The sequence below is a fragment of the Sturnus vulgaris genome, chromosome 9 (genome assembly GCF_052056855.1).
Source record: "Sturnus vulgaris isolate bStuVul1 chromosome 9, bStuVul1.hap1, whole genome shotgun sequence".
Taxonomy (NCBI): domain Eukaryota; kingdom Metazoa; phylum Chordata; class Aves; order Passeriformes; family Sturnidae; genus Sturnus; species Sturnus vulgaris.
This window is the reverse complement of record NC_142251.1, coordinates 8,926,129-8,935,177: the sequence shown is the minus strand read 5'-3', so window position 1 is coordinate 8,935,177 and position 9,049 is coordinate 8,926,129. Positions and strand designations below refer to the sequence as shown.

The window sequence follows — 9,049 nt, the reverse complement described above, 5'->3', positions numbered from 1 at the left end:
CCACCCCCTAAAAACACCAGAAAAATGAGAGAAAGCACTGTTTCTTGCAGCACACCTTATGATTCACGTGTAGTGTATCAGTAGCCTGGGATGTCTCTACCCCTAGAGACCATGTTTCAGTGTTCCATCTGGTAAAGCTCTTCACATCGAAGGAAAAGGAAAAATTCTCAAAGTGGACATTAAAATTTTCCATGTGGAGATGAATGCCAGGCTGAAACCTGCTTTTCCTGAAGCCACATCCAGGAGTACTCATAGGTTCACACAGTGTCACCCTACTGCCGCCTGGGACAGAGATCCTGGGCTGACTCTGTTTAATGGAGAGTAACCTGGCACCTGAAAAACATGTGGCCTTCTGGAGAGCAACAAACCAAACCTTCTGGACTCAAGCAGCAAAATGCTTGTGTTCCCCTGTACAGGGTGGTCATTAGAAGCTGTTACTGTGCAGTGTGAACTGCCCCATCTACCCCCAGCACCTTCTCAGCAGCAGCAGTGACTTCTACCAGTCCAGACTGCATTTCATCGTCGACAGTTCCTCACTGGACAAAAGGGACTGAGATCTGGTGATCTTATACGTGGTGTTTTGATGATATATTCCTATTAGAATGAACAGGGCAAAGCTGTCTCATTCCCTTGGGTTCCCTGGGATATCACCCAGATGAGTAACAACCTCTTGGGGCAATTTTTTTTGGATGCTGGAGTTTTATCCCATGTACCTGCCACATCTCTCTGAGCTGTCCAGAGGTTTAGGCAGTATTTGTACATATACCATGTTGTCCAGGGATGACCAACAATACAGAAAGTCCATTTGGTAAGTGAGGGTTGATAACTTCATCCTACCCAAGTGGGTTCCACAGATGTGAGAGATGCTGCTGAACAAGTGATCAGCACAAAAGAGAGAGGCTCTCAGTCTTCTTTTTCGTGCTTGTGCAGGAGAAGAAGATTCTTTAATCCTCCTATTGCTATGGGCTTGTTACAAGATAGTGTAATATAAAAGTGTCTGTGAGTTTAATGAATTTGTAAGTCATAGCACAAAAAGGGTGTCTTGGGGAGAAGATTGTTGTCACTGCTGGAAGCAGAAGTGGGAAGATGATTTTCCCTCTGAGTGGTGACATTTTCAAATGCAGAATTCCGGTTTTGTCTCATGTTCCTGATCTATTTAGGTATTTATTTTTGCATCAGAGAGCAGTAATACCCAGCAGATTGCTGCAGGAGGATTACCCAAATGGCAGTGAAGCTTCTCCTTCTAACACAGGCTGAAGAGTTGTACAAGTCGAAGAATCCTGAAAATATGGACCCTCTCTCCTTATGATTATTGTTCCTGGCAGCAGATTGTTAAACGCATTCCACCACTTGCTAAATATGGAGTAACCTGTGTCCAGCAGAGAGCACCTGGACTCTGCTCTTCTGTAAGAAAAGCCCTACAATCCAGGATTCCTACAAAGTCCTAAAATTCCTTCAGGTTTTCTGCAAAACACATGATTCGGGAGAACGAGTGCCAAATACATTTTTAAAAGCATCCATTGTGGAGCTGCTGTACTCACTTAGTACCCAATGGGGATTGCCTGAATTATCCCAGTTCTCCTCCTTGCTGCTGAGGAACCTGTGGCTGGCCCCATTGGTGAGCCAGTTTGGATGGGTGGAAGGTTGGGTGAGCTCAGGCATGGGGACAGACAGGAGATGATGGGGCAGTCAAAATGTGGCCAGCACTGAGTGACTATACAGGCAGTGAGTCCTGCCCTGTGGGTGTCAGAAGCAGGTGACATCACCTGGAATCCCCAATGGATAAATGTGCCTCATTGGAGATGAATGTGTTCCACTGAAACCTTCAAGAAATTTGCAGGCAGACCACACTTTTGTTTCCCTCACAGCCACCTCTACAGCAAGAAATTCTCTTGTGTGAAAGACCTCATGGTGCTGTCTTCTCCACGCAGACACGGCATTTCAAGGTCTCTTTACAACAGAAGATGCACTCTTACTTTGGGGTTTTGCTGGCATTTATGAGTTTTTTGTCCTTCCCTGACCTGCATGAGGTAACATGGCTGGCCAGGCTGTGTTAGCAAAGCCATCACTCCCCAGAAAGTAAAAGTTGCACACATTCAAGAGAAGCACTCTTGTTGCTCGTTGTGAAAGTCTTTTGAGTCATGTTAACTCAGTTCCAAAAGAGTGAACAAGGAATTAGCAGTGTACTAAGTGGGATTAAATTACCCAGTATTATTAACCCTTCTCATCCCTTTCTGATCCTGAGTGTATTCATGGTCATCTTCCAGCATCGACAGATTTTGAACCCTTGGAAACAACAGATTCTAATTGTCTCCTTTTTCTCTCTTCCCCAGACTTCTCTTACATTTGACAAACTTTTACCAGGAGAGGAATATCTCAGCCCAGATCGTGTCATGGTTATTGTGAGCATTTATCCAGGACTGTCCAGCCTTAGCTTGGGCAGGTTTAAACTCAGGAGCCACCAGTTAGACCCTCCACCACCAGCCCAGGTCCTGCCAGGGGTAGGTCAGCTTTGATTCCTGCCTATGCCTGGCCAAAGGCAGTTTGCTTCACTGGCTGAGCCCAAGCCCTCTCCATGGCCACATCCCTGTGGCAACTGGGACAGCAGCCATTATGTTCCACAAAGCCCTTTTTCTCCCATCCAAAGCTATTCCTAAATTCCTCAATGTCTGCAGATAGTGCCTAGCACAGTCTGTCCCGTGCCAGCCTCTGCCCGACCTGATGACCAGAACCACAGCCTTTTGTTCAGTTCCAAAGGAAATGCTGTCTGCAGAAAAACAAAATCCTGGCAGTAGCACATGTGCCCTTCATCACAAGAACCAAGGAATTCTGCTTAGGGACAGATGAGTCTGAAGCACCTGGCAGGCAGCTGAGCAAATGAGTCATTTGAGGAGCTGGCACTAACAAGCGATATGTGCATATTTGATGTAACCCAGGATTCCTGTCTGCTTTCAAATTGCTCAGGGATGTTTGTTGAGGCTCTGGGGATGTTGGAGCTTCACAGGCACACTCGAGACTCCTGAAAGGAGCCGTTTGACTCAGATACTTATCTCAGCACTTTCTGCTTCATAAATATCTCAGGCCTTAAAGTCTCCAGGCAGAGGCACTCAGATGGATGAGGACCTGGGGAGTAGTTCAGTGTCTTGGAAATAAACAAAAAGACCTTTCTGGCAGTGAATGATCTCCCTGTGTCCTTTCTACACTGCTTCTAGAGTTACTGAAGCACTTGTCACAGCACAATCATGAACTTTATTTCCTTGGGTAAACCAGATTAAAAAGGGAGAGAAATGAAAAAAAAACCACAATGAGACCTTTGAAATTATTTATAAATTGGGGCTTGAGATGAGCCTGTGAGTTGATCTTTCAAAAATAGTGTTTTCTGTTCCACAGGAATCTATAGGAGGTCCATGGTGTGGAAGAAATAAACAGGAAGCATTCCCAAAGCAGCAGGGTTGAAATCCTCAGGCATGGGTTTGAAGTACACTTCCCTTTTGCAATTCAAGTGAATAAATGACTTGGTGGAACTCATTGCCTCAGGACTACGGGGAGGACAAAAATAAAAGTAGGCTTCTGTGCTTCCTTTATTTATGGAAATTATTTACACCACGTCTTGCCTGACCAAGGAAGGTTAACACTTTCTCTCTGGGTAGCTGTTCACTGACTGCACCATTCTCTCGGATTTTGTTTTCCACTGTCCAAGTTGAACCTCCCAAGCTGCAAATTATTGCTGTTGATCACTGTCTCACCATCTTCCACTGCTGAGAAGAGCTTGACTTTGTCATCCTTGTACCTCAGCTGGAAGTAGCTGTAGGCTGCTCTCAGTTCATGTCTTAGACCCCACTGTTGAAACAGCTTCTCCATAATTCCCAACCTTCCCAGCTCCCAGAGGGTGCTGTGCATTGAGTCCAGCCACGCTTCACTCCTCAGGAAAGTAGAAGCTTCTTGCCAGAGCTGTTGTTGACTCGTGCCTCTGCTCCACAAACAATTTGTGCCTGCAGTTGTGATTTCTGTGAAGAGGCAGGAACTTGGATTCCACGACCTACACACCTTTGCAAAAAATAGTGAGTAAAGCTCACCACCATGAATTGCTGGGAAAATGCCTTCAGGGGAATTCTGGTGCAAAGCCTGCAGGGGGAGGATGCTGGCCAGCAACACTGGCCTCTGTTAAGCTGCTCTCAGAGATGCAAGCTGATGTCTCAGTGTGGCGTTGAGATCCATCAGTGCTGCAGCTCTCAGGGGAAAACCACTCCTCAGGTTATCCTTGTTCATTAGGCCAGGTTAATACAGATGAATCAAGGAAGAATGAAATACATCACTCTTATTAATGTTTCTTTAATTAGTAACAGAGCAAATATGTTTGGACTTTGATTATTTTACACAGAGAATATTGGAATGATGTATCAGGTGGTTTTGTATCCATTTTGCTCTGTTTTATTTCCATGTGAAAATATACGTCTGGTACACAAGATTAAAAAAAATAAATTTTCACAACAAAATAAGTGCTTTGAGCACTAAAAATTCACTTGTGCACTTTAATGCTGTCCCAAAAATTTACATTTTCTATCCACATCCCCTCCCTACCCCAAAAGTGGGCAAACCCCAGACTATAAATATTATCTGTGTCAGATATAGAAAACTTTCCCAGAAAAAGAGCAGGAAACACAAACATAAAAATTCTGTGGCTCAGACAAATTGATGTTCACTCCCGCAAGACAATAAAAACTGAAAAATAAAAAAATTTTTGTCAAAATTAAAATGGCACAGGGAGCACAAAACTAATTATCAGGCACTGCAAGCTGAAGGGGAGGAAATTGTGAGACATGATACCTTTCAGGGGAGTAAAGGCACAGACCAGGTAGCAATAGTATGCTTGCAGGTCAAAAAGGTTTAAGAATCACAGAATAATATTGGGTTGGAAGGGGACCTCAAGAACAGAGTAGAGGAGATGTCTCTTATGAGTCCTTCTTCACCTGCTGTAAGGTTGGGTAATGGAAAACCAACAGTTTCTACAAACAGCATTTGCCCATCATGAGCCAAGACAACATATTAGAAAATGCTGACATGTTGAAAATGTTGTTTGCTGGCAAGAGTTTATTTTTCTTTTCACCAGTTTTTGAGACTTTCTCAGGTAGACTGTGCTGATCACACTGAATAGTGACCTAGTTCACCTCCCTCAGTCATGGGACCACTTGCCATTAGTCCAAGCAGTATTGGATGCATCTTAGAACATCATCAAGTTCCCTCTTCCAAGTGTGAAAAATCCCTTGAAGGGAAAAATGGTCCCCTTGGTAAACCATGAATTAGGGCAGAAGGAGACATTCATAGCTCATGGTTAAAAACAGCACATCAACAACTAATAATGTGAAGGCAGTGGGATGAAATGCCATCAGCTTTGCAGGGCTGATCTCAGGTGTTACCACAAACCCACTGCCTGTGGGAAAGGTAACAGGCATTACCTGGTGGCCAAGGTCACACCTGCTCACAGGGCAGGAATTGCTAACAAAATATTTGGAGATCAGTATAGCTGAGGACAAAACAAGAGGGAAGGTGGCTGAAAAATATATGTCAGACATGGGATTGAGTCTGAGGAGTGTGCAAAAGTAAACCTTTTAGAAGTAAACCAGACTTGTCTCATTCTCCAGTCAGTGGCTTTCTAAAATAGGAGCCATACAACAGAGATTGGGATCTAGTAAAAGAAGAAAAATCTGTCCAGAGGTTCTTGGAAAACTTAGGATTCAGCCTTGGCCTGAAGAGGTTCTTCTGCAGTGTTCATAGGTCAGTGAGCTGGAATGCCCAGAGCAAGTCCCGGGGAAGATGCCTCCCATCACAGGGTGTCTTGTCCCACCGGCCTCTGAATGAGCCAGCTGAGTTCATCTGCCAGAAGACTTCAGTGGCAAATTCGTTCTGTCATTTCTTTCTGCATTGAAGGGGGAGAGAAAAGAAAGGAACAGTAAGTGCAAAAGACAGGTTTGAGTAGTGTGATGTGTCAGGCAATTTGGGAGGTGTCCAAAACCAACCCAGGGAAGCGAGAAGACCGTGGGAGTCTTGGAGAGCCTTCTTCTATTTCCCATGACAGCCCTCCTGGGAACTCAGCTGCCTCAGCAGCTCCATCCTGGCACTCTCCCCGGTCTCTGTGGCACAAGGTTATTTTGGTTGTGCCCTTGCCTTGAGAGCATTCCAAAGAAAAAGCTTTGGCTGAGATGTTGAAAGATGGAGGTTCTCAAATCCCAGGTTTTCTCTACCTAGAATCCCAACGATTTCTCTCCCCAAACCCCATGGATTCCTCCCCCAAAAATTCCGAGTATTTCCCACCCCAAAATCCCATAAATTCCTCCCCCTCAAACCCTAAGGACTCCACCCCAAAACACCGAATATTTCCCAGCCCAAAACACCATAAATGCCCCGAAATCCCATAAATCCGCCCCAGAATGACCATTTTCCGGGAGCTCTCTCTCCGGGCCTGCTCCTGATGCTCATCCCACCAGCCCCTCCAGCCCAGGTAGAGGCGCAGGCGGGAGATGGGATGGTCCTGCCTGTCCCAGGAATTCACCTCGTCCACCAAGCAGTACGGCGAGCTGGCATCGCTTGTGCTGTGGCAGCCGATTCTGGGGGAGAAAATCAGTGCGAAATGGGGAAAAATCAGTGAAAAATGGGGGAAAAATTAATGACGAATGGGGGGGGAAAATCAGTGAGAAATGGGGAAAAATGGGGGAAAAAATCAGTGAGAAATGTGGGAAAAATCAGAGAGAAATGGGGGGGGAAATCAGTGAGAAACAGGGGAAAAATCAGTGAGAAATTAGGGGGGAAAATCCATGAAAAATGGGGGGGAAATGATTGAGAAATGGGGAAAAAATCAGTGAGAAATAGCGGGAAAATCAGTGAGAAATGGGAGGAAAAATCAGTGAGAAATGGGGAAAAATCGGGAAAAAAATCCATGAAAAATGGGGGAAAAAATCAGTGAGAAATGGAGTGAAAAATCAGTGAGAAACGGGGGGGGAACTCCATGAAGAATGGGGGAAATATCAGTGAGAAATGGGGAAAAATCAATGAAAAATGGGGAAATAATCAGTGAGAAATGGGGAAGAAAATCAGTGAGAAATAGGGGGGGAAATCAATGAGAAATGGGGGGAAAATTCAGTGAGAAATGGGGAAAAAAACCATGAAAAATGGGGGAGAAAAATCAGAGAGAAATGGGGATAAATGGGGAAAAAATGCATGAAAAATTGGGGAAAAAATCAGTGAGAAATGGGGAAAAAAATGCATGAAAAATGGGGGGAAAAATTCAGTGAGAAATGGGGAAAAAAACAGTGAGTTATGGGGGGAAAAAAAATCCCTGAAGAATGGGGAAAAAAATCAGTGAGAAATGGCGAAAAGTGGGGAAAAAATCCATGAAAAATGGGGGAAATAATCAGTGAGAAACGGGGAAAAAAATCAGTGAGAAATCCATGAAATATGGGGGTAATAATCCTTGAAAAATGGGGGAAATAATGAGCGAGAAACAGGGAAAAAATCAGTGAGAAATGGGGGAAAATTGGGGACAAAATCAGTGAGAAATGGGGGAAAAATCAGTGAGAAATGGGGGAATAAGTCAGTGAGAAATGGGGAAAAAAATCACTGAGAAAAGGGGGTTAAATTCAGTGAGAAAAGGGGGTTAAATTCAGTGAGAAATGGGGAAAAAACCCATGAAAAATGGGGGAGAAAAATCAGAGAGAAATGGGGAAAAATCGGAAAAAATCCACGAAAATTGGAGGAAAAAATGCATGAAAAATTGGGGAAAAAATCAGTGAGAAATGGGGAAAAAATCAGTGAGAAATGGGGGGGAAATGCATGAAAAATGGGGGGAAAAAATCAGTGAGAAATGGGGAAAAAATCCATGGAAAACCGGCAAACACTCCATGGGAAATGGAGGGAACACAGCGAGCTGTTATCGCTTGTGCTGTGGTGGCCGATTCTGTGGGGAAAAATCAGTGAGAAATGGGGGAAAATGGGGAAAAAATCCATGAAAAATGGGGGAAAAATCAGTGAGAAATGTGGGGAAAAATCAGTGAGAAATGGGGGAAAAAATCCATGAAAAATGGGGGAACAAATTAGTGAGAAATGGAGAAAAAACAGTCAAAAACGCGGGGAAAACTCCATGAAGAATGGGGAAAAAATCAGTGAGAAATGGGGAAAAAAATCTATGAAAACTGGGGGAACAAATCAGTGAGAAACGGGGGAAAGTGGGGAAAAAATAATTGAGAAATGGGGAAAAAATCAGTGAGAAATGAAGAGAAAAATAATTGAGAAATGGGAAAAAAACAGTGAGAAATGGGGAAAAATGGGTAAAAAATCAGTGAGAAATGGGGGAAAATGGGGAAAAAATAATTGAGAAATGGGGAAAAAATAATTGAGAAATGGGAAAAAATCAGTGAGAAATGGGGGGGGGAAATACATGAAAAAATGGGGGGAAAAAAGTCCATGAGAAATGGGGGGAAAATCAGTGGGAAATGGGGATAAATCTGGAAAAAAACCATGAAAAATGGAGGAAAAAAAACAGTGAGAAAAGGGGGAAAATGGGGAAAAAAATCATGGAGAAATGGGGAAAAAATCATGGAGAAATGGGGGGAAAAATCATGGAGAAATGGGGGAAAAATCAGTGAGAAATGGGGGAGAAGTCGATGAAAAATGGGGGGAAAAATCAGTGAGAAAAGGGGGAAAAAACTTAGTTAGAAATAGGGGTGGGAAATCCATGAAAAATGGGGAAAAAAATCAGTGAGAAACGGGGGGAAATGGGGAAAAAATAATTGAGAAATGGGGAAAAAAATCAGTGAGAAATGAAGAGAAAAATCAGTGAGAAATGGGGGGGGGAAATACACGAAAAAATGGGGGAAAAATCCATGAGAAATGGGGGAAAAATCAGTGGGAAATGGGGATAAATCTGGAAAAAAAAAAACATGAAAAAATGGGGGGAAAAAACAGTGAGAAAAGGGGGGAAATGGGGAAAAAATCATTGAGAAATGGGGGGAAAAATCAGTGAGAAATGGGGGAAAAACCCATGAAAAATGGGGGA

The 9,049-nt window shown here is 43.7% G+C and overlaps 1 long non-coding RNA gene across 3 annotated transcripts in view; it reads right to left on the bottom strand.

Moving 5' to 3' along the window:
- Positions 1-4,312: 4,312 nt before the first annotated feature.
- LOC148222791 (uncharacterized) overlaps positions 4,313-9,049 on the bottom strand; it is a 7,028-nt gene continuing 2,291 nt past the window's right edge. Inside the window, exons 2-4 of one of the 3 annotated variants that reach the window (XR_015805358.1) lie at positions 6,551-6,605; positions 6,018-6,165; positions 4,313-5,917 (exon numbers count right to left, since the gene is read on the bottom strand). This is a non-coding gene — a long non-coding RNA (uncharacterized LOC148222791). Of the gene's footprint in view, positions 5,918-6,017; positions 6,166-6,433; positions 6,606-9,049 lie in introns of all 3 variants that reach the window. The other 2 variants (XR_015805357.1, XR_015805359.1) reach the window with 2 other exon arrangements.